This window comes from Ochotona princeps, chromosome 8 (genome assembly GCF_030435755.1).
Source record: "Ochotona princeps isolate mOchPri1 chromosome 8, mOchPri1.hap1, whole genome shotgun sequence".
Classification (NCBI taxonomy): domain Eukaryota; kingdom Metazoa; phylum Chordata; class Mammalia; order Lagomorpha; family Ochotonidae; genus Ochotona; species Ochotona princeps.
In genome coordinates, this window is record NC_080839.1 from 43910711 (window position 1) to 43937469 (window position 26759).

General features: G+C 44.3%; 1 protein-coding gene across 8 annotated transcripts in view; it reads right to left on the bottom strand.

Moving 5' to 3' along the window:
* The window catches only part of AAK1 (AP2 associated kinase 1), a 170747-nt gene that overhangs the window by 91593 nt on the left and 52395 nt on the right, over window positions 1–26759 (bottom strand). The gene's annotated exons all lie outside the window — the stretch shown is intronic.

The following is a 26759-nucleotide window of genomic DNA, read 5'->3' on the forward strand; positions in this document are numbered from 1 at the left end:
CGTTGCAAGATAAAGGAGGAACAGCAGCAGTTGTTCAAAGAACTCTCAAAAAGCAGAAGAAAGATCTGACTGAATTTCAACCACTGTTTTAAACACTTCAATGCTATTGCTTCATTCTTCCCATAATCCTGTGAAGCCAGGCATTACTTTACTGTTAAAACTTTTTTTTAACACATATCCAAGCAATTTTTCCTTTATACCAGAGACATCAAGAGGTAATTTCTCTTTATTTAAAGATTTATTTATTTCTTTGAAAGCAGAACCAGAGAGAGACAGACAGACAGAGAAAGAGGAAGAGAGAGATACAGGAATCTTCCATACAATGGTTCACTCCCCCAAATAGTCATAAAACCCAGGGTAAGGCAAAACAGAAGCCATGAACCTAGGACTCCACCCAGGTCTCCCATGTGGGTGAACAGGGGCCCAAAGACTTGCATCATCTTCTGCTGCTTTTTCAGGTGCTTTAGTTGGGGAGCTGGATCAGAAGTGGAGTAGCCAGGACTTGAACTGGATCTTCTATGGGATGTCAGCATTGCAAGTGGTGGCTTAACCCTCTGCACCACAACACCAGCCCCAAGAAATAATTTCAATAATTGTCAATTAATCTCAAGAATCTCCTTCCATTCTCATCCTCTCTCACCTCCCTCCCACTTTCCCTAGTGCAAATCTAACAACAGATGTTGAGGATCTCTCCTACCAGCCATGGCCCACAAGCTATAAAGAAGATACAAACTACAGCCAGGAAGGTGCCATTCTAAACAGCAGACCTTAGGCAAGTATGGCTCGATTACTGGGAAGACTTTTTAATGCCTGTGCTAACCATTCTCTAAAAGAGAGTTTACAACTCATCAACAGAAATTTATGTAATTCTAACAGGAAATCCCAGAACCTCTCAATGTGCTACACTTTAGTGTTCCATAAATTCCTAGAACTCATAACCTCAACCACTTGTCCAAATGACTATCTGGGTGCTTAAGGCCACTGTTAAAAGGGGTTGGAGATGGATGAGATACAGCAAAGCCATCCGAACTGAAGGCACTGGAATAAGCAGTAGTTTTAGTAGACAGTCCTGCCTTATACGCCCTCATCATTTTGCTTGAATATTCTGTCCACTGACCATGGACAGCCAAAAAAAAAAAAGTCACCAGGCTCTTCTTTGCACATAGGTGGACACTAGTTGGATGGAGGTGGACACAGGAGGAAGTCATCTGATGGGAACTAGGATTGAGGTTATGATATAGGATGGAGCTATCAGCCAGAAGGAGAACTGATACAGATCAATCGGCAGCCACTGTAGAAACAGCAGACCTCTGGGAAGATGCAGGTCCTGACTGCCATTATAAATCCTGAGGCTCAAAGACACATCTATATGAGCCCCCTGGGGCAATGGCCATGGCATTTCCTGGTGTAGCTCTACAACATTAACCATTCTTTCTCAAGTTAACGTCAGTATGATTCTATTCCTTGCAGTCCAAAAAGAAGCTTAATCACAGACCATGCTGCTTGATTGGATTAAGCTGCTGCTTGCAATGCTGGCATCTCACATAGGCACCAGTTTGAGTCCTAACTGCTCCACTTCTGATCCAGTTCCCTTATGATCTGCCTGATACAGCAGTAATCACTTGAATTCATGTGAGAGACCTGGACAAAACTTCTGGCTCCTGGTTTTATCCTGGCCCAGTCCCAACCACTGCGGCCACTAGGGGAGTGAATCAGAGGAAGGAAGATCTCTATTGCTCCTTCTAAGTCCGACTTCCAAATAAAATCTTCAAAGAGAAAAATCACACATACATTTGTAAAAATATTCTTAATGGGTTCAAATATTCCAAGTGTGCTGTGGTTATGATTTACCAGACAGCACGTTTATGTACTTATTGTCACTATGTTTTTCTTCAATATTCAGATAAACACTAAAATTTGCCATACAATTTTTCATTTTAGCTGCATGTCATGTATCGTTGCATTTCAATACTTTCACTTTCACAGACGCTTTGAAGTCTATTCATAATGCTTTCCTATCAGTTATCAATGCTAATCTTAAGAGTTTTCAGTGCATGTGTTTACTTTAAAAAAAAACCTAGCATTAAAAAATGGGGATGTTCTAAACACATTTTGAATTTCAAGACATATTTTTTTACATTTTAACTTTAGGGTAACAATCTGTTTTGTAATGAAAAAAGGCAGTGCTATTTATTTTTTACTCCCCTCACCAAACTATTAAAACCATGATATATCTTACACATTTGTTTTGGGGAAAATAATAATGCGAAATGTTCAAAGTTCTCTGTTCTCAGTACTTCCAGAAGTACTCTGATGGTACTGCAATTTGAGATAACTGCCACCAGAGGGGAGTATTGCAGCTGTTTGTACCCTAGCAGTAAAATGACCTTGACAATCAGGACTAAAGAAATGGGTCAGCTGCCTACCCGTGTCAGCTTAGACTCAAAAGTCTATGACCATGACAAATCTGGAAGAAAAGCAATGAACCATTATGCCCAACCCAGACAAAACCATCTTATTAAGCATCTACGCATATAAAAAGGGAAGGTGAGAAGCACTGAGATCATGAGATCAAAACCCAAACTCAGCAGAATGTGCTAGCATAAACATGTCAGCAATCGTCACAGTGCATCAGATGAGATGTGAAGCATGAGGTCAGAAGGTAGAAGGCAGACAGCACCACTGAGCTTTCCCAAGCGCAAGTCTGTATCCACCTCCTGGATCAAGGTAGTGAGACTGTCAGCCACGGCTAGGCAGGGCTTCAGCTGCTGTGGAGAGGCTGCCAAGAGAGAAGATTGTCCACAGAGACACCTATTTGAGATTGGACTGCATCCCAAGATTACTGATTACATGGAAAAACCTAAAACTGAGATGGGGATGTTTGGGCAGAGGTAAGAAAACCTAATATGCAGTGGCCTGGCTCAATCACTCTGCCTACTGGCTTTTTTTCTGGAGGGCAGGGGGCAACACTGAGGTAATTCTACTTATAACTAAACTGAATCAAAAAGGCAACAATTTTGATACAAACAGTCTACCTATTACTACACAATGTTTTTTCTTTTTTAGTTCAATAAAGAAACATGATTTCTCTCATTTCCCTAAAAAAATACAGCTCTGTTGGTCTAATTTTATCTTCTTAACGTTTGGTAGACATGTGGATGGAAATTCACAATTTGCCATGAATTTAGAACATGGCCTAAGCACACAGTGGACACACAATAAAGAATTAACTTGCCTTTTAAATGTAACCTCCAAAGGGTTGTACAGAGTACAGAAAACTAATGCGTGTGGTCCACATTGTCAGATCAGCTAATTTCCATAGATAAGCTGGAAACCTAAAATTTCATGGACAAATCACATCTTAATGCTGGGCAGGCCAATACTATATAGTCATACGTCTTGGGGCTGGCTTTGCGACATAATGGGTAAAATTTCCACTTGCACCAGCATCTCATATTGCACTGATTTGACGTCTGGCTGTTCCACATCCAAACTAGCTTCCTGCTCTGTGCCTGGGAAAACAGCAGAAGATGGCCCAAGTGCTTGGGTTCTTGCATCTATGTGGGAGGCCTAGATAAAGTGTCTGCCTCCTGAATTTGGCCTGACCCAACTGCAGCCACTGCAGTCATTTGAAGAGGGAACCAGTGGATGGAAGATTTTGTTTTCTTTCCCTCTATGACTTTCAAATAAATAAATAAATATTTTAAAAAATACATCTAGATGACTTTAAGACAATTCCTGGGCATCCAGTTTTCCAATTTCTGATCAAGGTTAGCCCATTTATTTTACCGATAGCCAATAAGGGCAGATATGGCCTGCATTCCATAAAATTAAAAAATTATTTGCAAATAAATTCATGTATGTATAACTATATATATAATCTCAAACCTGTTTAGCAGTTTTTTCCTTTCTTCCTTGTATAGGAGATTACGAACTATCATTCCCCTCTCCAGTATTTGTCTGAGATATATATATATATATTTTTTTTTTTTAAAGGTTTATTTATTTTTATTTGAAAGACAGTTTTACAGAAAGAAGGAGAGACACAGAGAGAGAGATATATCTTCCATCCACTGGACCACTCCCCAAGCGGCCACAATGTCTGGTGCTGAGTTGATTCAAAGCCAGGAGCTTCTTCTGAGTATTGTATGTGAGTCTGGGGCCCAAGGAGTTGAGCCATCTTTCGCTGCTTAACAAGTCCAAGCAAGCAATCGAATGTGTATGACATATTTTAATGTTATTCCACAATTATTATAGTTATATTTGTATAATCATTGAATGGCATAAGTAAGCAACCTATAGTCCTCATTTTCCCAAAAGGAAAGAAAAGCTGAGATTAAGTTCCTTCCTTAAGAACACACAGAGATTAGAATTCAGATTATACCCCATCATCCTCTTACATTTTTTTTTCCAATCAACCTTACATACAATACAATGCACCCATTTTAAATTACAGTGTGATAAGTTCTTACAAGTTTACATTCTTGTAATCATCAACACAACCAATCTGTCACCAGCAACAACCCTTCATGCCCCTTTTAAAGGTCATTTCTGCTCCCCTCTAACACTACCCCAGATTAACTTTGAATCTGCTTTTCATGTTAATTATGCCTGCTCTAGAAAAATGGAATTGAATAGTATTCAACATAATATTTCTGAAATTTCTCCTCACAGCTACATGAGGACAGTAGTATTAGTTGTATCAGCTGCTAGGCTTCTTTGGCCAACTATTATGCCATTATTCAGATATACGATTACCTAACCCATTTAGTTGTTGAAGGCCATTTGAACTGCTTCTAGTTTTTGCTATTATGAGTTAAATATTCATTTAGAGGTTTTTTCTTCTATAATTTTTTATTTGAGAGGCAGAGACACAGCCAGCCAGCCAGTTTGGCTTTCAAATTCCTCAACTGCCAGGACTGGACCAAGACAAAGCTGGCAGACAAAAGTCAATCCAGGCCTTCTATATGGATGGTAGGACCCCAACCTGCGGAGCTCTTACGTGCTTCTCAGGGTGCACTTTAGCAGGAAGCTGCAGTCAGGAGCAGGAATTTCAGTACGGAATGTAAGTATCCCAACTGGAGGCTTAACCACTAGACCCAATGCTCACCCCTGCCTCCTCTGATGCCCACAAGTATCTGTACTGGACTTGTCTTAGGTAAACTACCTAGGAATGGCCTTGTTGTATCATTATGTCAAGTATATACCTGGCTTTATAAGAAACTGTCAAATAGTTTTTGAACAGTGGTTGAACCACTTTACATTCTCAATAGCTACATTCTGGTTGTGTCAAGTCCTCATTAACACTGGGTATTGTGGGTCTTGTTCATTTCAAAAATTCTACTGAGTGTCTAGTGATAACTGGCTGTGGTTTTCATCTGGATTTCTCTATAGATTCTCCACTTAAATTTGCAGGATTGGCTGCTTCCCACCACTTTCCTGAAAAGCAGTTTTACTAAGCACAGGACCACGCCATTGCTGAGCTAAATTGGACTATACCTTTCTGACAAGCAAAGATGGCAGAACGGCCCAGTTCTCTGCTAGGAGAAGCTGGTGAGTGAGAATTTATAACATGTGGGGGGTAATGAGGAGGGAACAACATCAGCTCCGCAATCAGGTTTTAGTTCCAATGGCAACAAGAGATTACAGAGCCCAGTAATCTCTTCAAAAGCCAAGCACAACCTCCTCGGGAGCCTGCTGAGGACTCTGGGCAGCCACTCTGAGGCTTCAGACTGGCTCTTCTGGCTCTACATCAGACACAAAAAGCATGCTAGAATGAATCAGGGTGCTTCCACCTAGCCAGAAGTGAGGGGTGCTAGAGGGAAGATGTGCAGAAAGATGAGAAGAACACCATCCTAATGAGCTGAGTAGTGATGGGAGGCAGCTGGGCAGACAATGTACATGATTACACCAGAGCATGAGACAAAGAAAACCCCTGTGGTGCTGAGACAGGGCTTCTGGAGTTCCTGCCAGAGAGGATTTGCGGGATATTTTAAAATTAGACCCATATTCTAAGCATTCAAATCTGCCACCTGCTATGTTTTGCAGGTAAAAAGGAAATCTTCCTAACATAAGTCCTACCAGTGCTTTGATGACTGGTTCCTTCTCCTCTCGGAAAGAAGACACTCAGAAAAAAAAAAAAAAAAAAGAGTCTTTGCCCATCGGGGAGGGAAAGAAGACACAAGGCAATGGAACCATGGGACACCACGACCACAAAAAAATACACTCTGGTCTCTCTCTGAGCTTTGTCCTCTACTGCCTGCCTCACAAACTCCCTTCTAAAATTAGGCTAAACCCAAGGAGTGCTGCTTACTTAATGCAGTTTCTCTTCGAATTACCTGAATAAGAAAAAATGAGCATAAAATTAAAGCAAAAAAAACCCTTTCAGAATCCTTGTTAAGAATCAGAGAACCCAGTGAAAGAGGAATTTACACAGAGAAAAAGGCAATGGCAACACTGGACAGATTCACTGATGCCTGTGGTCCCCACGTTGTTGCCTACACAAATGCAGGCTGACCTGCTGGATTTTAAACTGAGTCCTCAGAGCCCTAAGATTACAGGAGGTACTTACTGCTGCAGGAGGCAAAGCTCACGCAGTTTATGGGGTGAACTCTGAATGCTGCTTCATTCTCAGCTTCCAATACAGCCACTCTGTTTTTTTAATCTGCTAAACAGTAATTTTGGAAAAAATGCTCAGAAAGGACAACACTGCTTTAAAAGAGAAAATTACAGAATATTTTGCATCTCTCTGTATTTTAAGAAGACAAAGAACCACACTGCTGTAAGTCATGGTGGGAAGGTGGGGAGAGTGGGGATGGCTGAGTTCTTTGCTACTACACAAACTTGAGCTGGAGACCAACAATGTAGGACCCCTTTAGAATCCCACAGCTAAGGTTCAAACCTGGCTCAGGCCAGCCACCCTCTCCCTAAGGGCATTCCCTCAGCAGTCAAGGGCAGCTGAGAAACCTTAGAAAGGATACAACAACAGGCAAGGCACCTTGCACACAGTGAGTATCTAAGGAACAGAGGTGTCCCTCCTTGCCTCTTTCACCCCAAATCCTCCTGTATCTGCATGAGGCCTTGTCTGTCATTACATTTCCCATCTGGAATGACTACCTGAGATCAAGGGCACAAGCTTAAACGCTGCAGAGAGCAGACAGAGCCAAAAGAGTGTAATAGTCCAGATACAACAACACATAAAGAATGAGCTCCATGACACCGAGTGGCTGACACTGAGCTCACAGGGAGGGGAGGGGATTGGCAAAGAGAAAGCCCTCCCTACTCACAGCACAGTCACTTTTCAAGGCCAGCCATGTGCTGCTGGGGAGACATGTGGACTAGGTATTGGAAAACCTTCAGATTTCCAACAGGCTTGAATTTAGGGTGAAAATTCCTGATTTTTAAGTCCAGGCAATAGACTAAAAAATACCCTAAAATATGGAGGTTAAGAAAAAGTATCTCGGGTCTGGTATTGTGGCATGCCTCTGCTTGTGCCAGTTTGGGACCTGGTTGCTCTACTGCCAATCCAGCTCCCTATTAATGTGTCTGAGTAAGTAGTGGAAGAGGGCCCAAGTGCTTGGGCTCTTGTACTCTAGCTACAGCCTGGCCCAGCCACTGCCAATATGCCACCTGGGGAGTGAATCAGTGGATTCTCTCTGTCTCTCATCCTTTTTGATTGCCCCCAGCCCTCATTCCTGACTGTGGGTGAAGATCCCTGTCATGTATGGCATCTTCTACTTTCCTTCCAATGCCAGCATTGTCAAAGGGATTTGCTGGTACACTGTGGACTGCACAGGAGCAGGGATGATGACTGATTCATTGTGGCATCTCTGTTGCACAGTGCAGTGCCACTACATAGTAAGTACCCAAGTATTACACAACTTGTTTTCCTAGTACCACAAAGGAAACAAAAAACAATCAAAAAAACAAACTAGCATTGGCAACAGCCAAAGGGAAAAAAAAAAGCAGTGCATAGTCCCAGCCTTCCAGAAGGTTAGAATACAGTAAAAGACAGAAGGGCACTTAACAAAGTTTGTGGAAAACAGAATTTAAAGGTAAGTTTCTTTTGCTGCAGAATCATTTTGAAATCCATGTAGACAGACTAACAAATGCGCCTCTGGGTGACGGGGAGGCTGCCCATACAGAGAAAAGACCCAAGAGCTGAGCCTGGCACCCTAGAAACCAAACAGGAGTTTGGGGCCAGCTGAACCCTTCCTGCCAGACCAGGGCACATAGGGTGCAACTTTATGGGGTGTCATGCAGAACTCTCTGAGCTGCCACAACAAACAGCACTTGTCATCACATGATCTCTTCTCTGAAAAACCACACGTGTGCTGGAAATGAAAAGGCTCTTCAGCTGAGAAGGAAAGAAAGGAAATCAAACACTGAAGCCTGGTACTACAGCATCCCTCACCTAAAGGAGCACAGCACCCTTACGGCTGGCCCTTGAAGGGCCAGCAATCTTCAAAGTGGTCTGCAAACCAAGCTAGAGGGCCACATCGCCCTTGCTGTACACCAGTAGGCTCCAGCCCCAGTCATGACCACCAGGACTTGACACTGCTATTTGGCTCACATTCCGCACAGGACAGTGGGGAACTGGGCAAAGCTGAAGTTTGAGCTGACATTCTCCCAGCTCGCACTGTTAATTCCAGAGCATGCCAGCTTAAGGTCATGCTTCAGAGCCATGCTTACTGCTTCTGTGGTAAGACCCAGTTAGGTAGTTCTGAATTCTGCTCCAGACAGAGCATTTCCTTGTGTGGCACTGGGCCTGCAGCAGCCAGGTGAAGACTGTATCCTCTGTTCTACTGAGACAAGCACTGTAGTCAGAGAACATAGCAAACATGTAAAATTTTAACTCTTTAGTTTTCATTAGAACTGGTTTTGAGACACAGAGCTACACTTTCCAGTTCTGAGAGGGCACATACTCTCACTCTAGAGGACAGGCTGACTCTCCTTGCTCCCAGATGCTAAATTTCAGAGCATTCCAATTTAATTTCAGGTCAAGCCTTTCCTCTGAAGTCCAAGCTACCATGCCTTACTGCCTATCACTCTCATCTACCAGATACTAGGCCATGGCCCTAGTAGTGGGACACTAGCTCACAACTCTTCTCCTTTCCACTTGTCACTATCACTCACATGAATCTGAACTTAAACAATTCTGTTCCTGAAACCCAAACTCCACTCTTCCAGTAGCTCATATCTACCTTTTGCCCGACTAGAAGAAAAAAAACAAGATCCTAACTTTCTATACATAAGATCTCTTTCTCTTCTAAAATCATTACCTAATAACTTCTTTTTTTAAGATTTATTTGTTTTTATGGAAAGGCAGACACACAGAGAAGAGGAGAGAGAGAGAGGAAGATCTTCCATCTGATTGTTCACTCCCCAAGCAGCTGCAACGGCTAGAGCTGAGCCAATCTGAAGCCAGGAGCCTCTTCCAGGTTTCCCAGGCTTGTGTAGAGTCCCAAGGTTTTGGACTGTCCTCCACTGCTTTCCCAGGCCACAAGCAGGGAGCTGGATGGGAAGCAGAGCTGCCAGGATTAGAACCTGCACCCATATGGGATTCCGGCGCGTTCAAGGTGAGGACTTTAGCTGCTAGGCCACCACACTGGGCCCTACCTAATAACTTCTTAAAAGCATTCATTGAAGGATGGAGGCCAGCACAATGGATTAGTAAGATAATCATCCACCTACAGCACCAGCACCCCATATGGGCGCCGGTTCTAGTCCCGGCTATTGCACTTCCCATCCAGCTCCCTGCCTGTGGCCTAGGAAAGCAGTAGAGGACGGCCCAAAGCCTTCGGGCCCTGCACCCACGTGGGAGACCCAGAAGAAGCTCCTGGCTCCTGACTTACGATTGGCTCAGCTCAGGCCTTTGTGGTCACTTGGGAAATGAACCAGAAGATGGGAGATCTTTCTCTGTCTCTCCTTCTCTCTGTAAATCTGCTTTAAAATAGAATGACATCTCAAAAAAAAAAAAAAAAAAAAAAACAGTATTCATTAGTCCTTTCAAGCCAGAATAAATTTCAAATTTCTTAATACAGCAATATGTGAGACACTTTATATCTAGCCATCTCATTACAAAAAATTTCAAACACACAATAAAATTGAACAGATGATACATACATAGTACAGATACCTACAGACCCAGCACCTAAGAGCCCATGACTGTACACATCTGCTATACTGGCTTCATTATTAACTCACCCAACTTATCAACTCATCTTATTTTTTTTTTTTAAAGATTTATTCATTTTATTACAGCCAGATATACACAGAGGAGGAGAGACAGAGAGGAAGATCTTCCGTCCGATGATTCACTCCCCAAGTGAGCCGCAACGGGCCGGTGCGCGCCGATCCGATGCCGGGGACCAGGAACCTCTTCCAGGTCTCCCACGCGGGTGCAGGGTCCCAAAGCTTTGGGCTGTCCTCAACTGCTTTCCCAGGCCACAAGCAGGGAGCCGGATGGGAAGTGGAGCTGCCGGGATTAGAACCGGCGCCCATATGGGATCCCAGGGCTTTCAAGGCGAGGACTTTAGCCGCTAGGCCACGCCGCCGGGCCCTAGTGCAGACTCTTTATACTCTGTATCTTGGTCTCTCCTCCCCAGCTTCTATGCTTTCAGAACTTGAATGAAGCTGCAGCTTACCTGCCAGGTTTAGACACACTATTCCCTCTGCCTAGAATATCTGTCCCAGTCCTGTGGCTGTTAAAAGGAGTTTCAATTTGTTAAAACGTGACCTCTTCCAGGAACCTTTCCCTTTCCCTGACAGTCACCTGACTTGCATATTAACACACACTAGGCCTGCACCTCCAATTAATCACATGTATCACAACATTGTGACTGGGATAAGTTAACCTGTCCACAGACAGACAAGGAAGAAGGAACACTCTTTTCTGCCTTGATAGAATTTATACTTGCTATTAAAAAAATTAACAAAAAGCAGAGTACAGAGAGAGATTCCATCTGCTGGTTCTCTCGAATGACCACAATAGCTAGTGCTGGGCCAGGCTGAAGTCACGATCTAGGAGCTCCACCTGCATCTCCCACATGGGCAGTAGGTGCCCAAGTACTTGGAATATCTTAAACTACTTTCCCATGCACAGTAGCAGGGGGCTAGAGTCAAAGTGGAATAGCTGAACATAAACCAGCATTCATATGAGATGCTGGCAGTGGCTTGGTTTGCTGTGCCACATCACTGGCCTAATTAATATTTCTATTACAGTTTAAGGGCTGAACAGAATACTATGAACCAATAGTGGCAGAATTCTAGATGGTTCTCTGTGTCACTGAAAAATGAGTCACCAAAGAAAATAAAAATGGCAAGAGTCATTTATTTCTCTTGGAATCCCGGGGGTAGTACAGTGGTCAGCACATAGCAGGTGATTAATAGTCAAATTTACCTGAATGGGCATACAAAGCCCTTCATAAACTGGAGCCCACAGCGAGCCTCTAAGAATGCCTGGCAGTGTCCTCTGATGCCCTTGATTGGAACATCTAATCTAAGTACTAGGCCTCAGCTCAAGTGTAGTTTAAGTTCAAATGTATTTCAAGTACTAGTGCCGTTTAAACCAGGGCTACTAAGTGAACATTCATCTGACAGATTATTCACCCCACACTCATCGTGTTCTTCTTGTCCTGATCATACTCCATTTCTCTGTGTCTCACTTATCTGCATACCAGTCTTTCGCACTAGGACCATATTCTCTGACAGCAAGGACTTTATTCTTTCTCACTGCTGAAAATGCACTGATCCAATTTATGTTACTCCTTACCCTATACTGAAATGATGACTAAGTATATTATATCAAGTGACTCCCCTGGGACACAGCTAACCGGACCACATCTCATTTCACTTCCTGCTGATGCATTCTGGGAGCTTCCCTTACATTTATTTATTTAATCTAATTGAATTAAGTTTTTGTTCTTTGTATCCAAGGGCTCTAAAATACTTTGCATCAATATGTCTGTAGAATAAGTAAACTGTGATATGATTCAGAGTTTTAATCATTGCAACAATTAAAGATTGTTTTAATGGAATATATATCCAGGGCAGAGTACTGAAAGAGTGCTCAAAGTCACATTTACAAAGTCAACTTGGGCCAACGACTCCCTGGTGTGCACGAAAACTGCCACTAGGAGGAGACTTGATGGAGCAGCTTGGGAAACTCCTTCACTGGGACTTAGTCCCTGCAGGTGAGCACAAGAAGCAAAGCAAGGAGCAGCCCAGATCATGCCGGTGTATAGTACCCACTGGCATACATGTGGGTCAGGTGTGGGGACAGATCAGTCTGGGCTAGCATATAACACCCATTGGCAAATCTGAGAACCAGAGCAGCGGGCAGGAGGAGCCAGATCAGGCCGCAACATCAGTCAGTTCACCTTAGGACTGGGACAGCAATCAGGTTGGGCTGGGATAGGTTGCAGCACCCACCAGCAGGAGTTGAAACAGACTAGACTAGGCCAGGCTGTGCATTAAGATTGTGGACTCTGAGGTGAGGCTAGTCATGCCAGTCTGGGCCCAGAGGGGCCAGGTACGTGAGTCCCAGCCCTATCTGACAGGGCTCAGGTAGTTTGGCTCAGGTCCAGGGGCCTACTTGTGTGGTAGGGGCTGGGTTCCTGAGTCCTTGAGATAGGGGAACTTGTGGGGTTTGGGTCGCTTGGCCCAGACCCTGGGGCCCACCTTCTAAGTGAGTCTCAGGTTCCTGAGCCCAAGGGATGTGGGATTTCGCACGGCTCAGGTCACCTGACCTGGGACCTGGGGCCTAACTGCAAGATGGATGCCAGGTCTGTGAGCCCCAGGGGTGGGGACTCCAACCCTTGGGATGCCAGGCCCGGGTTCTTGGATTCTCCTACAAAAACATGCCCTACTTAATGAAAAAGACGGAGCGGTGGACACAGGCCTTGTTGTAAAAGAAGAATATGGCAGCATGTTTGGTGTTATGTCAGAAGAAGGAAAACAGAATAGACTGGACAACTACCCGAAACAATGACAGCAAAAAATCTTGGTGAATGGAGCCAATGGACACTGGGGAGGGTGACACCATCCTTGGATTGGTGAAATCAGCAGCGTTTCAGAACTATCCAAACCACTTGGACAGAACCCTCAGAATATGTACACATTGAGACTCTGGGTTGATATGAGGTGGTGGTTCCTCATCCCTGGGTACTGGGATGTGTGTAAAGCCATGAGTGGGTTCCCCTTTTGTCTCTCCCCTTCTCCCAGGAACAACAACAAGAAATAACAAATTTAGAAACAATGAGTTCACCCAATTTTCCCTAAACCTGTATCCTTCCCACCCTGATCAACCATGTAATCATTATTAAAAGACAAAATCTATACATATAAAAAATAAAACAATAAAATTACACTTGATGTGATGGCATTTGGCACAGTGTTGTCAGTGTTTGAGTCCAGCTTCACTCTGGACCCCAGCTTCCTGTTAACGTGTATCATAAGTGACGGTTGAAGTTCTTGGTTTCTGTCATCCATGTGGGAAACCTGGATTGAGTTCTGACTCCTAGCTTCAGCCTGGGCTACTGTGGGAATTCCAAGGAAGAACCAGCAGATGGACAGCTTCCTGTCTCTCTGCCTTTCAAACAAATAAAATGAATAAATACTTTTTAAAACTTACACTTGATGAGTCAGGATTTTAAAGTTACAGATTATATTTACATAAATACAGAGCTTACACTAACAATGCATGAAAATCCAAAATGACTAAAAATCTATTTAGAAAAGGACACAGGGAAATGAAATAGGGTACACGGCCTAGGTACCTTCTCTGATAACTGGGTCTAGATTAGCCAGTAGGGGAGACAAGATCCCTGACACTCAGAACAGGTAGGACATAGGGGTGCTGGGAAGCACATTTTTACCTGAATTTATTAGAAAGCAATCACAGAGAAGGTTCAGCCCTCAAGTAGGAGGAAACACACAGACTGGAATGTTCCATATCAGATGGAATGAAAAGCTCATCCATGGACAGAACTGGGGAGGCCTGTCCAGGAGGCAAGTAGTTTCCAGAATGATCTGCACCAACTGGCAAGCTGGGCCTCCGGAGAGGGTCGAGTCTAGGGCGAGGGCAGGGAGGTACGTGCCTCAGACACGCAGAGTCTGACTTTCCTTTTTGTCCCAGCACAGTGACTGATACTGTGCTTAAATTCTGAGGTTTTATTCTCCTGTCTTTTTTTCACATTCATTTTTTAAAAGATTTATTTATTTTTATTGGAAAGGCAGATATACAGTGAGAAGGGAATACAGAGAGAAAGATCTTCCAGCTCCCATTTCATTCCCCAAATGGCTAAAACGACCAGAGTGGAGCCTATCCGAATCTAGGATCTTCCTCCAGGTCTCCCACGCAGGTGCAGGTCCCAAGGCTTTGGGCTGTCCTCCACTGCTTTCCCAGGCCACATGCAGGGAGCTGGATGGGAAGCGGAGTGGCCAGGATATGGACCAGTACCCACATGGGATCCCAGTGCAGGCAAGGCAAGGATTTAGCCATTAGGCTGATGTGCCGGCCCCATAATCATTTTTATTTTTAAAACATGCAAATAAATAGCCTTTACTTTGATTAGTGACTCATGGGTATCCCCCTTAAATTTTGCACTTGAGGCAAGCAGTTCACGTGGGTCCCAGCGCCATGTGACACTGGAACCTACACAGTGGAGGAGTCTGCCCAGATACCCACCTCAGCCTGAGAAGACCGGAGAGATTGAGATACTCCTCAAGGAGAAGCAGAGGCTTAGGAACGCCAAACGAAGTACGGCCCAGGAAACAGGCAGAGAAACCGAGTGTGGAGTCAGCCTCCAGCTCTGAGGGGGAGCTCCAGCCATGAGGTAAAGCTCCAGGTGTGGGGTACTCCTAGGCTCTCCTGGGCACAGCTGGGATCAGGTTTGACCAGGGCTCCATGTAAAACAGAGATGCCATGCTTCACATAAGCAGAGCCAAGACAACAGCAGCCCAGAGGCCAAATGAGTGAGATTCTTCAGGTAGGCTGATAACACATGAATATCCATCAAAATAGAGCAAAGAGGGAGCAGAGATGGGCTGGGGAGGAAGGGCTGAAGAAAGAGGCTCCAAGGTCAGGGAGAGTAATTGGCCACTGGGGAGGAAGCGCCTGAAGCTGAATGAGGGAAGCGTGCACTCTCTCAGGAGCCAGAGGGCCTCAGAAGAAGCCAGAAGAGGTCCACACCACACCACCAAAGGGAGGAAGTGGACATGGAGAAACGAGCCACCCTCTGACATGGAGGGAACAGGTGCAGGATAATTCTACGTGTGCATCCTGTAGTACTGCAGGGGCTGGGGCCAGGGAAGAGGAGGAGGGGTTTAGGTTTGAGTGCTGAGTACTCTGTATGCTATGGCATCAGCAAGCAGCGAGGGGGGGGGGGGGGGGAAGACAGGCAAATTGGTCAGGAACCTTGGTGTCATGCGCTGGAAAGCACACAACTGCATGCATGAAAAGCCCACTGATCCTTTGACTCCAAAAGTCCACTTCTAGGAACATATCTGAAGAAAATAATGAGAAATTTCCATAAAAACACTCAAGATAAAAATGGAGGAACTGTAAGCATAAAGAAACAAAAAATATTATGTCCAGTAATAAGAGGTTTTTTTTAAAAGTTCATCCATGGGCCCGGCGGCGTGGCCTAGTGGCTAAAGTCCTCGCCTTGAACGCCCTGGGATCCCATATGGGTGCCGGTTCTGATCCCGGCAGCTCCACTTCCCATCCAGCTCCCTGCTTGTGGCCTGGGAAGGCAGTCAAGGACGGCCCAAAGCTTTGGGACCCTGCACCCGCGTGGGAGACCTGGAAGAGGTTCCTGGTTCCCGGCATCAGATTGGCGCACACCGGCCCGTTGCGGCTCACTTGGGGAGTGAACCATCGGATGGAAGATCTTCCTCTCTGTCTCTCCTCCTCTCTGTATATCCGGCTTTCCAATAATAATAAAATCTTTAAAAAAAAAAAAAGTTCATCCATACAAAAGCACAAAATATGGCCAGTAAAATATTAACATTTTAAACATTAAAATACAGTAAATAAAAAACAGATATAAAGCTCTGGCTATGTAAAACTATATAGGTACAACAAAAAGGTTAGTGAAAAATACAAAGCTTTTGACAGAAACATATTTTAAAAAATCTCTAGGGTTGGTGCTTTCACACAGTATGCTAAACCTCCACCTGTGGCCCCAACATTCCATGAGGGTGCCTGTTTATGCCCCAGCTGCGCCATTTCAGATCCAGCCCCCTGCTTGTCACCTGGGAAAGCAGCAGAAGACAGCCCAAGTTTGTGGACTCCTGTACCAGTGCAGGAGACTGAGTGCACCTAGCTTTGGATTGGCTCAGCTCTGGCCACTGTGACCATCTAGGGAGTGAACAAGATGGATGACCTGTCTCTGTCTCTCTCTCTCATTCTGCCTTTCGCATAAATGAATTTAAAAAAAGAAATCTCCATTACTGGCTTGTCTGTGGATAATGGGATTCCTGAAAAGTATCTTCTACCTTATCCTTTTCCTACTTTCTAAGTTTGTAGTGATCATACAAATATATATAATACATATATATAATAATTATTATAAAAAGTTGTTAGTTTTTAAAGAAAAACATGCTAAACAAACCTGGATGGGGGGGAACTTAAGAAACTGAATCTTGAGGCCTACATAGTGGCACAGTAAGCTAAACCTCTGCTTTCGACACCCACATCCCATTTGGGCACCAGCCCCCTCTGTTCCATTTTTGATTCACTTAGGAAAGCAGCAAGATGATGGCCCAAGCACTTGGGCCCCAGCCACCCACATGGGAGAACAGGACCAAACTCCTGGCTTCAGGCTGGACGACTCCAGCTGTGACAGCCATTTTTCTCGTCTGTCTCTCCCTTTTAAACTCTGTCTTTAAAATAGTATTTAGGGGCCAGCACTGTGGCATAGAATATTTAGCTGCTGCCTGCAGTGCTGGAATTCCATATGGGCTCCAGTTCCTGTTCCAGCTGTTCTTCCAACTCCCAATTAATAACATCAAAAGATGGACCAATTCATTGGGCCCCTGTACCTGTGTGAAAGAAGCTCCTGGCTCCCAGTTTTGGGTGTGAACCCGCATATAAAAGATCTCTCTCTGTGTTTCTCCCTCTCTTTCTGTAACTCCAACTTTCAAATAAAGTAAAATTTTAAAATTGCAATATATACAGAAAGTAACAAGAAAGACAGTCTTCAAAAAGGAACAAAAGCGTATCAGCACCTACCAAAGACCTCAACTGCAGAGACTTCCTCTGCCTCTGGTGTAAAACCAGAAGAAGGGTGAGGCACAAAACTGAGAGGAGTACAGCAAATTTAAGAGTGAAGATAAATAATATTTCAGTTTTTGTAAGAGGCAAACTGAGAAAATGTTCCCACCAGCTGGTTCACATCTCAAACACCCACAAAGGCCAGAACAGGAAGCCAGGAGCCTAGAGTTCAACCCTGCATGGGTAGCAGAAACCATCATTGTTATCACCCAGGGTCGGCCTCAGCAGGAAGCTGGAATCAGGAGCAACAAGCCAGGTAGCAAATCCCAGTACTCTCAAAAGGCCTACAGCAGTCTTAGCCAGCATCTTAACTGCTGGCAGAATGACTGCCCCTCACAGCAGTATTTTTTAAAAAATCAAAATTAAGGCAAAAACCACAGAATAAATTTCAAGTTTTTAAATCCCAAACAAGACCAGCACTCTCTTTTTCTTTTGCCTCCAGCTCCAGGATGGCTTTATTTTAAATTCTGGTATTTCATTTATCACGGAGTTTTGGCATTAATTTGCTTCTCTGTTGACTATACTCTCAACCAACTAACTCCTGGAAGATGATCCTGCTCTGTATCGTGGTCAGGGTAGAGAGGTGGGTCAATGCCTATGTGCTCTGGCCGGGGAGGATGGGGGTTGCACTGGGCAGAACAAAGGAGGAGCAGGAGAGCCTGGAAAGGAGAGTACTCCCCCCAGGGGCCCTACACACCCGCCCTGGATCTGCCACCACGACCTCTGCATTCCTCATCTCTTGGCCCAAGCTCTGCCCAAGTGATTATTCTGGAATTAAAACAGAAAAATCCTCCCAGTCAGAAACTGTATAATATGTAATGACTGGCACTCCTTGCTCTGTGATAAGGGGGGCATTCATCTTTACCAGACCACTATTCTAAAATATTTGGATGGTAACAATTATGCTTGAGTTTTAATTAAGGTATACACATGTCCACATCAACAGCCAAAAAAGCAACTGAATGGAAGGGAATGAATGAACTGTAATAATCAGCTCCATTAACCTCCATCAAGACCTCGGCAGGTCTACCTGGTGACACGTCCGTACATGCCTAGAGGAGAGTGGCCTCCACAACCTCCCTGGAACAAGAGCAAGTCAGTGACCCAGAAGCACCAGCATGCTGCACAGCAGTCTCCAAACTGTTCTGGTAATACCACAAATACCATCCAGATAGAAGGAGAGGAAACTTACACTCTAACACTTCCCGGTGTCAACGGCCTATTCTCCATCACAGCTTCCAGCTACTTTACAGCACATCTGTTTAGGACATATCCAAAAATAGCAGTACTGAGAGTCAGCTCTGCACCACGCAATTTCACATGCATTATCTAATTGTATCCCCATGACAAGCCTGGGAGGCGAGTCACGCCACACTCCTCTTGCCCAGGGGACGAACTGCAGGCTCACTGTGAGCAGTACAACCTGCTCCTGGCTTGTGCCTAGCAGGTTCATTTCCTTAAGACCTCCACAAAGTGTGCTTTCAAGGGATCTTCCATTATATCCTACCCACACTGTCTCATCAAGTTACCCATCACCCATTACTTCACTTCATATTGTCTTTGTTACATTGGTACTCATTTACATCACCATTCAGGTACTCAAGACCTATTTTACTGATAAGGAAGTTTAGACACAGGAAAGCCAGAAATCCACTGAATTTATCACTATCTAGCCTCTGGCCTCAAGTACTTGGAATGGATCACTGTGTAGTCTGGTGCAACTGGGATCCTCTGCAGAATTTACTCTCCCACCAGGAGGGAGAAACAATGTAAGCAGCCTCCTCCTGTTGTGCATCATCCAGGTTAACACCCCCCATCCCTACCACTGGGAGGGCTGACAGGCAGGATCATAGGACAGCCAAGTGCTGACTTTCCATACACCATCTTCCGCCCTCTGGCTCAACAGAGGAGATGGGTTTTCCAGGGCAGCTTGCGGGAGGGGTTTTCAGTGGAAAGCTTTAGTTACATCCCTTCCTTCTTGCTTCTGACTCCTCTTGCCCTTTGGGTCCAACCTGCCAGCAGGAGACAAGATGCAATCTACACATGGCAAAAAAAAAAAAAACAGGAGGCCAGGTCCTACCGGGAAGCTATCTCCTTCTTTATCGCCACCAGGAGTTGTTTCAAATGGAGTCGGGATGGATTCAAAAAGAAGAGCAGCACAGTTCAATGGGGGCTAGCACCAAAAGAGACGGGGAAGAGAAGGATGGGGTTCTTTTTCTTAAATGGCACTTGTTACCACCCCTAGGTATCTCTCTTACCTTCATCTTCACTGAAGAACCCTTGGAAATCAGGCAGCTGGGGCAACATGGCCTGAGGGGGAGGGGAAGGCAGTGCTGGAGGAGCAAAGAGTACAACTCTTGTCCTTCCCCTCCTCTCTCCTTGAGCTAAAAACGGGGTCACAACCACCCCACCTCTCAGGTTTCTAGCTGCAATTAATTACTGCAAGCCAGGGGTTTGGGATGAAGTGAAAACCAGTTAGCATTAGACAACATCAGACCATGCACACATACCAACAGGATAGTTTTACTGGAGTAGGGGGTGGAGTTGCAAAAGTGAGCTCAGTGAAATTTCAAACAGGAAGACAGATTTGAGGCTTTGATCTGAATGCTGAATAGGAAGCAGTTAGAGCCTGCTGCATTGCGATTAGTGACTCAATCCTAAGGAAATCTGATAGTCCAAAGCCGTGTACAGCGACAACTTGACACAGAATTGGATTCAGATGCAAGCCGATCCTCTGTCTGAGGTCACCATCTTCTTCCCCAGCTCCCACTGGCCTATACAGCAAAGCTACTCACTCTTCTATCTAAAATTATTTTTAGAGTCAAAAACATCATTTAAAAATACCCCACCACTGAAAGGGACCTCCATTCTTCTTTTTTCTACTGCCCCAACTTAGCAAGAGTTCTCAGGCTTCAAAGAGCCCTGAATCTGTCCACTGTCCCCCAACCTCACATCTCTCCTTTTTGAACCAGAGATTGTCCATCTGTCAGTTCACTCCTCAAATGACTCCAATAATTGGTCTTGACCAGGCTGAAGCCAAGGCAGGAACTCCATCCAGGTCTTCCACAAGGATAGCATAACACCTCCTATACCCTGCAGCTGGAGGCTGGATCTGCAGCAGAACAGCAGGGCTCACACCAGGCACATGGACATGGGATTTGGGTGTCCCAAATGCACTCCTCTCTCTCCTCTTCCCAGAGCAGCCCCATTCCTGATTTCATCCTTCCTGCTGTCTCTAGAACCTAACACTCCCCATATAGTAGCTTATGAATTTATCTAGAGTCTTTTGAGAGGACAAAAGATTTTGTTATTTTACAATTTACTGCACTATTGTACAGCGAGTCTGGCTTTTGCTTCTCTTTGAAGTAATGTAAAAATTAATAGTGAAAAGAACTCTCTAAATATATTTGAAAGCAGCCCATTTATAAATCAATTGGCCCACCTGCAGTGAGCCAAATGAGATCTACTGCACTGCAGAGAAATGTTTTAATTCAGGGATTAAAAAGAAAGTACATGAAAATGTACATTTATGATAAACTGATTAGAAATTGACATGCATAAAACACTTTAGGTTAAAAAAGGTTGTTTTTATTACTTTGTTTTTAATCTTAGCACCTTTAAAAAAGCTGATTATTTAAAAATACAGCCCTAAAATATACATTTGGCTGTCTTTGGGCAACTAGGGATACCATTTTTTGCATGGATTAAGTACAGGTTGAGTATTTATCTGAAGTATACAGAACTTTTTGTATTTTAGGTTTTTCAGATTTTGCTATATTTGCCTATATAAGGAGATATGTGGGGGATTGGGCTCAAGTTTAAACATCAAATTCATTTGTATTTTATGAATACCCTTTTCCAAAAGTTCATGGAAGAAATGAAATTAAGGGCCTGGCAAAGTGGCCAGATCCTCAACTTGCATCTGCCAGGATCCCATATAGGTGCCAGTTTGTGTCCCAGCTGCTCCACTTCCCACCAAGCTCCCTGCTTGTGGCCTGGTAAATCAGTCGAGGATGGCCCAAAGCCTTTGAACAACTGTACCTTTGCGGGAAACCTGGAAAAAGCTCCTGGCTTCAAATCAGCTCAGCTCCAGCCATTGAGGCCCCTTGAGGAGTGAACAACTGGACGGAAAATCTTTCTTTCTCTCCACTCTGTAAATCTGCCATTCTAATTTAAAAAATGAAGTAGAGTACTCCGGCTGTCTTTTCCATCTCTCCCTGGCACACTAGCCAATCTGAAGCCAGGAGCCCGGAGCTTCTTCCTGGTCTCCCACGCAGGTGCAAGGTCTCAAGGTTTTGGGCCATCCTCTACTGCTTTCCCAGGCCACAAGCAGGAAGCTGGATGGAAATCGGTGGGGCTTCCAGGATCAGAGCTGGCATCCATATGGGATCCTGACGCATGCAAGGTGAGGACTTTTGCCGCGAGGCTACTGCACCGGGACTGGGATGCTGCTTGTGTAGTCATGGCTCTACCTACTGCATCACAATGCAGCTTATTCTCCAGATAAAAGTACATAATACATCACTGATAAAATACTTGGTAAAGGGCTAAATGCCGATAAAGGGTTTGACTCACCAGAACTGAGTGAGCCCTGGGACTTTTTTTTCTTTCTTTTTTTACGTGCATTAGACAATATAGTTTATCTGCCAGGTTGGGGAACTGCTGCCCCAGGACAGGAGATATTTGTGATCTCTTTGAAATAAAAACCAAAACCACAGTATTCCAAGAACACTTAGGATATATTGCCTTATATCAAAAATCTCTGAGCAAGTACATGACCAAATAAACCCTACCAGAGGCTAGAGGGTGGAGAGGTAGAGAGAAGTTTGACTAGGCGGACTGTCTTTGTCTAAGGAAGAAAACTAATGACTTTGCAAATTCCTATTCTCCTGAAAAAATTTGTCACTGAGGGGGAAAAAAAAGAGGAAGAATATCATAATGCACATGATATTGAAAATATCAAGACCCTGCCAAAATATTCAAGACCCTATAGAAAAATCTCTTAAGCCAGATGTTGGGCTCAACCTAAAGTTTGACTGTTTGAAAAGTCAGGATGAAAACAAAAAAGAGGGAGGTAGTGGTTATGGCAAGGTTGTTTTACAATGAGGGCCCAACAAGAAGCAGTGATCAAAGGGAACAGAAGAAGCAGACTTGGCTGTGGAAATAAAAATGCCTATTCCAAGGTCTTTGCCAACTTAAGGAAAAGAATGATGACATCTGATGCCTCAAACCTCACTGCTACGGCTCTGAGGACTGCCCTGCTGGAAGTCAGGGCACCAGTGAGTGCCCCATTCCCATCCCGGGTTATCTCCATGGCTGTGCACTCAGATGCCTACCATAGTCACATGGAAGTGCCACTGCCACAGAATTCCAGGCAACAATTCAAACCAATATCCACATCAGAGATACAGAAAGGGCCATGGGCCAAGAAGGACAAGACTTGGTCCAAGTCCCACAAATGACAAATTGATCTTGAACAAGCCAATGGAATTCTCTGAACCTCCTTAAATGTAAAATGGAAGTGTGGCGTGAAATTAGAGGCATGAAAATCTCCTACCTATTGAGCCAGGTATGAGCCCCTTCTGTGTGATTGTTTGGGGGTGTGAAACATCTCAAACACCCTCCCACATTCTATAGAGGAATATGAATTACCAATTATTTAAGACAACTTTCTGATGGCTGAGGAGGAGTGCGAGAAACTGGCAAAACATGACTTCCTTGGGGATGTTCACTCTCTGATTTTTCCCAATATTGGCACATTTTCAAAATCCAGAGAAAAAGAGATTTTCCATTAAAGATACTCTTGATGAGTACAGGAAGTATGATAACTGCCTTGAAAGGCATTCCCTGTGTACTGACTGCACAGGCAGACAAACGGTAGGTCTGCCCAAAGTCTCCTGGCGCTGAGCCTCCCGGTGGACAGTCCACACACTCAACCTGAGCACAAAGCCAGCAACAGGTCCAAAGACATGTGCTTTTCACTTGCCACTTTTGTGATACCTGCACGCTTTCTATCATCTGAATCTTGGCCCTGAGTCTCCTTACAGGCCATTCAGCAGGTACTCTGAACTTAGCGTTTCAATTTTAAGTTGATGCAGTCTCATTTATCTCAAGATTATGTGTGTATTTTTTCACAGTAAGGGCCTTCACCAACAGCACAAAACACCCACTTTTTTAAAAGGATAAGGCGGCAGAGGAGTTTTTCTACTCTCGTCTCCTGCATGGAGAAAAATGTCCAAAAGTGGGGCCTCAGCCTTGTCCTGACAGCCAACTTTACCTAAGCACCCCTCCTCAATACTGGCTACTAGTACAAAACAATGAACCTTCTAGCACTACATTTTTTTAAAGATTTTTTTTTAATTGGAAAGTCAGATTTACAGAGAGAAGGACAAACAGAAAATCTTCCATCCGCTGATTCACTCTCCAAGTGGCCACAATAGCCAGAGTTGAGCCGATCTGAAGCTAGGAGCTTCTTTTGGGTCTCCCACATGGGTGCAGGGGGGTTCCAAGGTTTTGGGCCATCCACATTATTTTCCCAGGCCACAAGCAAGGAGCTGGAAGGGAAGTGGAGCAGCCAGAACATGAACCAGAGCCCATACAGGATCTAATACATGCTAGACTAGGATTTAGCCACTGAGCCGCTCTACTACTGCATTCTATGCTTAGAGTCCTTCAGGCTGTTTCATTGCCAACATAATCCACCAACCTCCTTTAAGAAAGGTTTGAGAGTGGCAGGCCAGGGATCTCATGGGTCCTAGGCAGGCTGAATTCAGTATCCCAGGGTGTGTGTCCTGACACCAGAGCACACAGTCATGTTGTGCTGCCTCCTCTGCTGAGATGATCATGCCCAGGTGCATACAAATGGTGAGTCAGGTTGATCCTGTGAACCAGTTAAGGTCCTCAGATGCCGATTCAAAAACAAAAAAGTCTGGCAACTTTCCAGGGTAGCAATGACAATGTAGAGGACACAGCCATTTGTCTGAATTTCTCTGACTCATGAGATGGACCCAGCAAATGAGATAGGGAAAGATTTCCAAACCTAGGACACGCAAAGCCTATACACCTATTCAGCAGAAAGTATATACAGAAAATGAGATGAATCTATATGCTTCAGCAACTCTTAAGGACAAGTATAGGAAATCTCAGAGGAAGGAATGAAATGGGAGAGGCAGATAGCAAGTTTAGAGTCATGGATTGGAAGCCATGTCTCTCCTGCCCAATGTAATATTGTCTACCTACTGTCAATCATATGACTTCTTCTCCAGGATGTACTCCTCCTCATCCGGGACTTTGAGGTGGTATCATGTAACCACTCCCCTTCATACACTCACAAGAGGTCAGACAACAGGGAGAGGCACTCTCTCTTACCACATACACAAGATTAATTAGAATCATTTCTCTCCTACCTTTTCTCTTCCTGTCCATTCTATCCCTGAATACAGCCATCACTGTCTCTTTCTCATCTTTCAAATAAAATTGGGGGGGTGGTGGAGAAAAAAAAAGCACACCAACATTTCTAGTGCAGTTTTCCTCTCTCACCCCTTTCCACCATCACACTCATAGTGCCTTTAACAACACAGCATCTTTCTTGAAGAACATAATCAGGGAACCCTAACCAGGCAGGCGTGACTCCTAGGCAGATGGCAGGCCTCATAATTAGGTCATTACATAATGCCTCTTCTCTAACCAGCTTCTCTACCCTTCACTGCAAGACTCTGGGTTGATGAGCTTTACACTGTGGTTACTTTAATTATAATTTGCTCCTGGGAACATAGTAATGCCATGTTTTAATAAAAGAAAAGAAACAGGGGAAGAAAGTGTGGGAGAAGTATGAATCAGGTTGCTTTTAGCTTCAGTTCTGAGCAGTTCAGACCTGAACTGTTGTTAACTTTTCTCTCAATGCCTTGGTTTCCCAACCTCAAGACAATCCCAAGTCACATTGTTCTGTTACAGTACAGTATATAAGTTTATACATTTATATACTTATATACAGTATAGTATATAAGTTTATGATATATCACGATTCACTTTCTAAGGGACACTATATCTCATTTAAGTGTCATGCAATGGAGCTAACAAATTGCACAAGGGGGTGTCCACATGCACATAGGTGCTTTCTGATTTTGTGTGTTTTCCAAGAGCTGTACATACTCTAAAAATCACCATTCCTTATGCCCATCATCAATTGTACCCATCTCACCAATCTATTAGTTTTTAGGGAATCCTGAGTTTCATTACTGGTACCCATACAGATAATCTTGAGTTTACAAAAGTTATCCACATAGAAGTATACATTCTTATTTCCCCATTACACTAAACCTGAATTATCATTTTGTATACTCAACACTGAAGCCAGCCAGGCACTACTAAAAAAAAGGGGAGGGGAGAAATAAAGATTCAAACTATAATTCAGGATTACAAAAAGAAGCTATTCTATTCAAAGGAGGTTAGTGATCTGCCACTGGGTTTATATACAATGGGAGATATTCCTGGGCCGGAGGTCTATGCCTCTGTGCCTCCTCTGGCACCCCTTTGGTCACCTTGACACTGGCCTGGGCAATGGCTGGGTTGCCCGATTCCTATGAGTTAGCCTAGGGTGTTCTGCCTCTTCTCACTGTAATTCCCAGACTGCTATACCAAGGTTACCCTGAGTCCTGCCCCAAATCCTGGCTCTCTTGTATGACTAAAGCCAAGCCTTGAGTTCTAAAACCCACTGAAAACACCAGAAAGCAAACACACAGAGTCACCCAAAGCCAATTTTGCGGTATAGCAAGTAAAGCTACCACTTGCAATGCTGATGCGCTTCTGATCCGCCTCCCTGCTAATGGCCTGGGAAAAGCAATGGAATATGGTCCAAATGCTTGGGTTCCTGCACCCACATGGGAGACTGGAAAGCAGCTCCTGGTTCATGACTTCAGCCTGCCCAGCCCTGGTCGGTATGATAGAATACCTCTCCATCTGTTCCTCTCTCCCCTCATAACTCTTTCAAATAAATAAAATAAACCTTTTTTAAAAAGCCACCCAAAAATGATGGCTGGAGTAGATCAAAAGAATCCCATATGATACAGCATGCAGGACAAGAGAATCACAATTGTAGATCAGATGGTTCCAGGGCTTGATTTCTAGCAACAAAACTTGTTTATGTAACCTCATGGAAGTTATTTAACTTCAGCAAGCCCCAGTTATTACACACATTTTTCATATGTGGGAACTTTCTCCCCTAAGCCCAGTGGAGAGTACCTACAGAAAGAAAATGTTATACGCAAGAGGGTGTGGCACAGTGCCTCCCTCCCAGCGCCACCTTGCTTGATGGTAGGATGTGCTCCCTGCTCTCAGTGTTATCACTCTCAGGGATCTGGGGAAAACTGTAAAAAATACACAGCACAATCTAAAAAAAATGCAGAGGGATGAATCAGGATTATGAACAACTCATTAGAAAGCACAGCAGAGGCATCAGAGTGACCACCAGTGGGGTAGGTTT